Source organism: Hemiscyllium ocellatum, unplaced genomic scaffold (genome assembly GCF_020745735.1).
Source record: "Hemiscyllium ocellatum isolate sHemOce1 unplaced genomic scaffold, sHemOce1.pat.X.cur. scaffold_560_pat_ctg1, whole genome shotgun sequence".
Lineage (NCBI taxonomy): Eukaryota > Metazoa > Chordata > Chondrichthyes > Orectolobiformes > Hemiscylliidae > Hemiscyllium > Hemiscyllium ocellatum.
This window is the reverse complement of record NW_026869116.1, coordinates 1,414-9,244: the sequence shown is the minus strand read 5'-3', so window position 1 is coordinate 9,244 and position 7,831 is coordinate 1,414.

Here is a 7,831-nt window from a genome sequence, read left to right as displayed (position 1 = left end):
ATACTCCAACAGTGTCATCATGTACAAGGTCAGAGAAACTGATCCATCAGCCTGAAACTGACTGACCATGTGGCTGTCAGTGACTCCAACACAAGTGAATGGAAACATTGCTCAGAGCCTGTTTCTGTAACATTCAACTCAACCAGGAAATAAAAAACATGAATAATTAGCTGAAAACAAGGCAACTGCTCTGTTAGAGTCAAAATCATTCAATGTTCAGTTATTGGACATTATTGACTCTCAGAATATTCTAACCTGCAGAATCACAGTAAAAGGGGAAAGTAAACAACATTCTTGGCAAAGACTTAATGAACCAACTGCTTGTATAAAACAGCTCAGAACAAAGGGGCTGAATCCTCCACAAACTGACAAACACAGATGCCATCAGATTTATAGATAAAGATTGGAATTCTTTGGAAAAACACTTCCCTGCTTATGGTTTGCAGTAGAAACCATTCTCAGTGATCTGCCACTTATTTCCTTTGAAAAGAGTCGCTGTTTCCCCTCAGAAAAGCAGGTGTGTCGCGCACTTACAGACTGACTTACAGACAAAGGAAACCTGATCTGAGACTCGCAGGTTAATGAAGCTATTAGTGACAGCCCATTGCACACAACAAGAGCTTAGACCACAACAGATTCTAGTGAAACCAACAATGCAATGAAAAAGGTGAATTAGTCTTTATAATCATGCAGCCTCTCTCAATCAAATAATCCTAGTCAACTTCTAAACATTTTAAAACTATTAATATCAATATATACATATTTATTTACTTTCCTAATTTCCTGCAAAAAATATATCTGATTATTCTCTTCAAAATATATGTTAAATGGTCAATTCATAATCACAATTTATTTCCAATTATTCTTAGTATAAAACAACTTGCAAACTAAAATAGTTTTCATGGTAATAATGACACTGGAAACTTTGTTATGTAGTTTACCCATATGTCCAAATATTGTTTTGGTTCATTATTGTAGTGAAGCTAAAATTAAAGTCTATTTATTTTCTCTGATATCCTTCCATTACTTTATTCCCTAATAACAATGCCCATGGTGTAATGGGTGACAAGCATTAAAATAAAATTGAATTTTCATTGCAAGAACTTGTGCAAATAATCACATATTATTCAGTTCATTCATTGTCGTTGATTATCATCATTTTCACCATATGATCACGTTAAATTCACTTAAATAATCACAGTAGAATTTTCACTTCTATAGATATGTCAAGTGAATGTCAAATTACTCATATTTCAAGTCAAACCAAATTTACATTTTGTTCTGTTTTATTCCAGGAATGACAGGATGTGTTACGTTATTATGGGAAACAGGAACAAGTGAAGGTGGTGCCTCTCAGACGCGAGACCTGAAAGCCAAGAGCCAGGTGGTAGTTACAGTGGGGGAGGTACCGAGTCTCCCACTCTCCTCAGAAGGCAGTGAGGATGGTGACACTGACTGGGACGGGTTAGATGACAAAGCGCCCACGTATGGACAGAGAGAGGACAATAGGTGGGTTGACCCACCGCCCTGTAAGGCCCAGAAGGCCGTGTCTGTGGCACCGCTCGGCATCAAAGCTCAAACTTGGACAGACGGGAGGGGGGCAAGAAAGGGAACTGACAGAAACCAAACTGAACCGTTTATCCAGCTGAACGACAGATGTTGGTGAATGACCACCCAGCCTGATAGAGAAATGGTAATAATGGGCCTTATTGGGTGAATACAGATAAATTAGTTGAGATACAGTCTCACCGATGATGGTGTCAGGCCAAGATGCCACGATGTGTACAGCAGAACATGTCTCTGCAATGAGATGGTGAGGGTGTGAGCTGCTTCCCCCCAGTGCACAGCCGATCAGTGGCTCCAGGCATTTACAGATATTACAGGGACACACTGGGGAGGGGTCAGGCTGAATGGGCTAAAATAACCTTGGTGACTCAGGGACCCAAGGGTAATATCGAGGATCATACAGAGAGGAAACCTAAGGTGTGTAAGGACCACAGGGGATTACCAACCCCCAACCTGTGATGATGAAATAGGTTGATGTGTTTAAAGATAACATGGGACCATATTTAACTGTAATTATAAACATGGGACTCCCAGTGGGAGATAATTCTAACCACCTTCTGAATTGGGCCATGAGAGCTGAGGCAAACTCAGAAACACAGGGGAATAGCTGCAGTACAGGGAGGGTAACCAGACCCACAATGTTACAAGGGAAGCAGGAAAGGGTACATAGCCAAGGAACGTAGGCAGAGAGAGGGAGGTAGATGTTCACATTGTGTGTGCACCTGTGTTCATGTAGGCACATGAATATTCATTGATGCTGTGCTTGGGAACCAGCAGAACATAATATTAATACAGGAGCATCTATATCAGTTACCGATACGGATTTGCCCCTCACTCCTCAATTACTAAAATGAGAGCAGTTGGAGAGGGAATCGAGGAAGCTGGATGAAATAAACCTGTCCCGATGCAGATCATGGATATGGCAAAATATATTCAGATATGGGAGTGTGAAACTGAGGAAAGGACCATTCTGGGAGTTGCCATTTTAGAACCGTTCCGAACAACTATTGATGTAGAGACACAAACTGTAATATGGGAACAACCTGGCCAGGCCCGGGACAGGAAGCAAAGGAGAGGCGACATCTCCAGAGTAGTTACCTTGCAGGGAGACTGGAGCAGTCAGAGAATCTGGAGAGTTATAGCAGGGCGGGTAACTCAAACAGGAATGTGGATTGTTATCTGTAGATCCTGTAAAGATCGAGGGTCCTCTCACTCCCCACACAAACAGGATCCCATTAAAGCTGGGGCTGAGGAGGCAGTCATTGTGACAGTAACAGAGTGAGAGAAGCAGGGAATAGTCAGACTAACAGTATCCCAGACTAACTCACAGAAACCGAAAGGGTCATCCCACCTCACTATTGATTATACCTCCCTCAGTAAATCCGCCACTAAACAGTATCCTACAGTAGCGAACCACACCACTTCAGTTAATGGATTAAAATTGCAACAGGATACAGTCTCAGCCCTTGATATTGTGAATGGGTTCCTGTGGACCTGGAACAGCAGAATAAGCTGGTATTTACTGTCTGAGGAAAGCAGTAGACCTGGATCCAATTACCTCAGGGATCCCATAATATTCCAGTATATCCCACCGATACATGGCTGATGGAGTTCGTCAATTTAATCTTACCAGCACCTCATTACCTCAGTTGGAGAGAAAGAACATATCCAGATATCACACAGAGTATTGTGTTGGATCAGGCAGGCCGAGCTTAAAATTAACCCACAGAGCGTGGGAAGGTAGGGGAGACGTACCTGGGACATCACATCAGGGCGATCAAATCAGGAAGGAAGGAGGACAATCCCAGTGTAACGAAAGATCATGATTTCAAAACTATACACCCACACACCGTGAAGGAGATAAGGCAAACTTTAGGATTGTTCAATTATTGGAGGACTTTTGTCGAGAATTACCCAGAAATGGCAGAACCATCACGAGCCCTGACAGAAGCACTGACATTAGCCAGGGGTCAGGGAGTCAGCACATACACAGACAGACAGCATGCCTTTGGTATAGTTCATGACCAATTGATAGCCTGGGCTTGGTGGGGCACATAGAGCATGAAGGACAGATCAGAGAGTTTGTGGAAGCAGCTAACTTTCCCAGTGAAGCAGCAATAATGAAGATTATAGCTCACAGGAAAGTAGAAACCCCACACTAACAGGGCAGTGAGTATGTGGGGAAGGCGGGTGAATAGACAATAGATGCAGGAGTAGGCTGTTCTGCCCTTCAAGACAGCACCACCGTTCATTATGATGATGGATGATCATCCTCAATCAGTATCCTGTTCCTGTCTTATCCCTATAACCCTTGATTCCACGATGCTTAATAGCTCTATGCAACTCTTTCTTGAAAGTATCCAGAGACTTGGCCCCCACAGCCTTCTGGGGCAGAGCATTCCATCCCACTACTCTCTGGGTGAAGTAGTTTCTCCTCAATCTGTTCGAAGTGGCCTACCCCTTATTTTTAAACTGTGCCCTCTAGTTCGGGACTCACCCATCAGCGGAAACATGCTTCCAGCCTCCAGAATGTCCAATCCTTTAATAATCTTGTATGTAAAATACTGACTGAAACAGTGAAGACATTCGAGGAGATGGCAATGGGCATAGCTACAGAAGTGAGAGAGGAAGGTTGAAAGATATTCCCAGAAACAGTCCCACAACAGGAGAAACAGGAATGGGAAAAGGGTGGGGCAATAATAGGACAAGACAGAGTCTGGATGATCCAGCAGTGCCACCACACTGTATAAGACAAACATTATTAAAAACATATCATGGGCTGAACCATATGGGGCAGGATACAATGCAATAGCAGATGATCCACGACAATCCTTGCCTAGAACAGGGAGCAAGGTTTTGTCGAAGGGGTGCAGTGTGTTCACAGTGTGAGCCAGGGAAAGCAATCAGGATAAAATGGAGGCAGCAGCAGGGACCCAGGGGCCCATGGGAACAATTACAGATGGATTTGACACACACACCCATCCCAGTCCCAGGGAAGGAAGTCCTACTGGGTTTTAATAAATAGGTTTACTCATTGGGTGGAAGCATTCCCCTGCAGATTATGACCAAGGGACAAATGTTACAGGGAACATAGCTAAAGAGCTATGTGCCCTGTTTGGTACTGAACAGAATACCCATTCCTCCATTACCACCCCCAGAGCTCTGGGACAGTAGAAGGAATGACGCAGACACTGACAGCTAGTCTGACTAAGGCTCTCTCAGAGACAGGACAGCGATGGGTTAGAGTACTCCACACCAGCCTAATGAAACTGAGGACAACCCAGCAAAGGGTATGGGGCTGTCCCCCTTTGAATTAGTGACTGGATGGACTATGCAGATGCCACAGGGTGTGGTAGTGGGAGGGCGGAGATGTGTGGTAGTGGGACAGCCGGAGATGTTGGTAGTGGGAGGGCTGGAGATGTGTGGTAGTGGGAGGGCTGGAGATGTGCAATGACAAGGATAGGGTTAAACCATTTGTGAAAGAACTGGCAAAGCAGCTGCATGGGCTGAGAGAATCAGAGACTGTGAAAGGGAACACGGAAATATCCGAGCTGACATTCCAAACCCTGGAGTTCAGGTCAGGGGGAAAATATTACTGGAACGTATGAAATAACACATCAAAATGCTGGAGTTATCTGGGGAGCAGAGAGAGACCTCTCCCATCATGCATTAGTAAGGAGCTCTGAATAAACGTTGGTCATGCTGCTCATCACAGAACCAAGGCTCCTCTTTTAAGCGGCACGTGGCACAGTGGTTGCATGCTGCTCCAGCACCAGAGACCTGGGTTCAATTATGATCAGGTGAATGATGTGGAGTTTTGCAATTCTGTGCCTGCGTGGGTTTCCTCTGGAGTTTGTCCAGGCACATTCAAAAAGTGCGATTCAGGTGAATTGGGAGCTAAATTGCAATTGAGTTAGGTAAGGGGTATGGGTGGGAGCACATAGCGGGGTCGGTGTACAATACCGAAGGGCCTGTCACTGAAGAATCAATCTCTTTGATATTTCTCCCAGCAACAGTTGTGCAGGGGCATGTTGCTGCTGGAGGTCTATGGCTAGTGCTGTTCCACAAGGATCAGACCTGGGCCATCTGTTGTTTGTAATGTATGTAAATGAAAAGTTTGGAAATGTAAAAGATTTAATGAGCAAGTTTGTAGATGGCACAAACTGTTGAAGTTGTGAATCGTGAAGAATGATGTCAAAGGATACAGCAAGAAAGAGATGAGTCAGAAAGTTTTGTGGAGAAATTGCAGATATATTTTAATTCAGACAAGTGTGAGGTGATGCGTTTTGGAAGACACATAGCAAGAGGAATGTATACAATAAACGGAAGGGCCCTGAGCAGCACTGATATACAGATGGATCTTCAGTTGCAAGCTGAAAGATCCCTGAAAGTGGTGAAGGAGGTGAATGGCAGGGCTTGCCTCCTTCTGTCAGGGAAGTGAATATAACCTAGAATCAGGCCACCTTTGGGGTATTGTGTGCCGTTTTGATCACCACATTATAGGTAGAATGTGAAGGCTTTTGGGAAGGTGGAAACAGGTTTACCAGGATGTTGCCTGATTGGGATAGGTTGGAAAATCTTGGATTGTTGTCTTTGGAAAATCAATGGCTGTGGGGTGACCCAACTGGCACAGACAGAGTTTGTAAACCATGGTTTACTACAGAAATTGAATCTCTTGTTAAAGAGAGAAAGAGGCTTATGTGTGATGAGGCAAAATGGTACAGATGAAGCAATAGAGAGTTACAGATCAGCTAGGAAGGATTTAAAGAGAGAGTTAAAAAAAAACAAAGGGAGGACACAGCAGTCTTTAGCAAACAGAATAAAGGATAACCCTGAAATTTTCCATAGGTATGTGAAGAATAAAAGGATGATTAGGGTAGGAATAGGGCTAATCAAAGACAGAAGTGGGAAGTTGAGTGTGGACGTGCAGAGATCGGAGAAGTGCTAAATGAACATTTTCAATGGTGTTTACACAGGAAAAGGGGAATACTGTAGAGGGACAAAACTTGGTACGAGATATTAGACTAGAAAGGATTGAGGTTAGTTACACACAGGTGTTATCAATCTAGAAGGAGTGAAAGTAGACAAGTCCCATGGGGTTTATCCGAGGATTTTCTGGGAAGCTATGGAGGAGCTAGCAGAGCCTTTGGCTTTGATATTTGAGTCATCATTGTCAATGGGTTTAGTACCCGAGGACTGGAGGATTGCAAATGTTGTGCCCTTTTCAAGAAGGGCAGCAGAGATGACCCAGGTAATTTTAGACCAGTGAGCCTTCCTTCCATTGTAGGAAAGGTTTTGGAAAGGATTATAAGAGATAACAGTTATAATCATCTAACAAGCAACAATTTGATTTCAGATAGTCAATATAGTTTGGGTCAAGGGCAGGTCATGTCTCACAAACCTCATTGAGTTTTTTGAGAAGGTGACGAAGCATTTAGATGAGACTAGGGCAGTTGACGTGGTATACATGGACTTCAGTAAAGCCTTTGTAAGGTTCCACATGGTAGGTTGATGGAGAAAATGCAGAGGCATGGAGTTGAGGGTGATTTAGCAGTTTGGATTAGAACCTGGCTTTCTGAAAGAGGCAGCGAGTGGTGGTTGATGGAAAATATTCAGTCTGGAAGCCCAGTTACTTGTGGTGTTCACAAGGATCTGTTTTGGGGACCACTGCTGTTTGTCATTTTTATAAATGACTAGACGCAGGCATAGGTGGATGGATTAGTAAAGTTGCAGACGACACTAAAGTCTGTGGAAGTAGTGGACAGTTGTGGAAGAATGTTACAAGTTGCAGGGGGATTTAGATAAATGCAGAATTGGGCTGAGAGTGTGGAAGTGGAGTTCAATGCAGCTAAATGTGAGGTGATGCATATTGGGAAGAATAACAGGAAGGACAGAGTACTGGGTCAATGAAAAGATTCTTGGTAGTGTGATGTGAAGAGCAATCTTAGAGTCCACGTACATAGATCCCTGAAAGTTGCCAACCAGGTGGATAGTGTTGTTAAGGCGGCATACGGCATGTTAGGTTTCATTGGTAGAGGGATTGAGTTCTGGAACCGCAATATCATGCTGCAACCATACAAAATGCTGGTGCAGCCACAGTTTAATATTGTGTAAGCTCTCTGGTCGCCCCATTACAAAAAACATGTGGAAGCATTGGAAAAGGTGCAGAGGGATTTATCAGGATGGTGCCTGGTCTGGAGGGAAGGTCTTATGCGGAAAGGCTGAGAGACTTGGATCTGTTCTCATTGGAAAGAAGGCAGCTAAG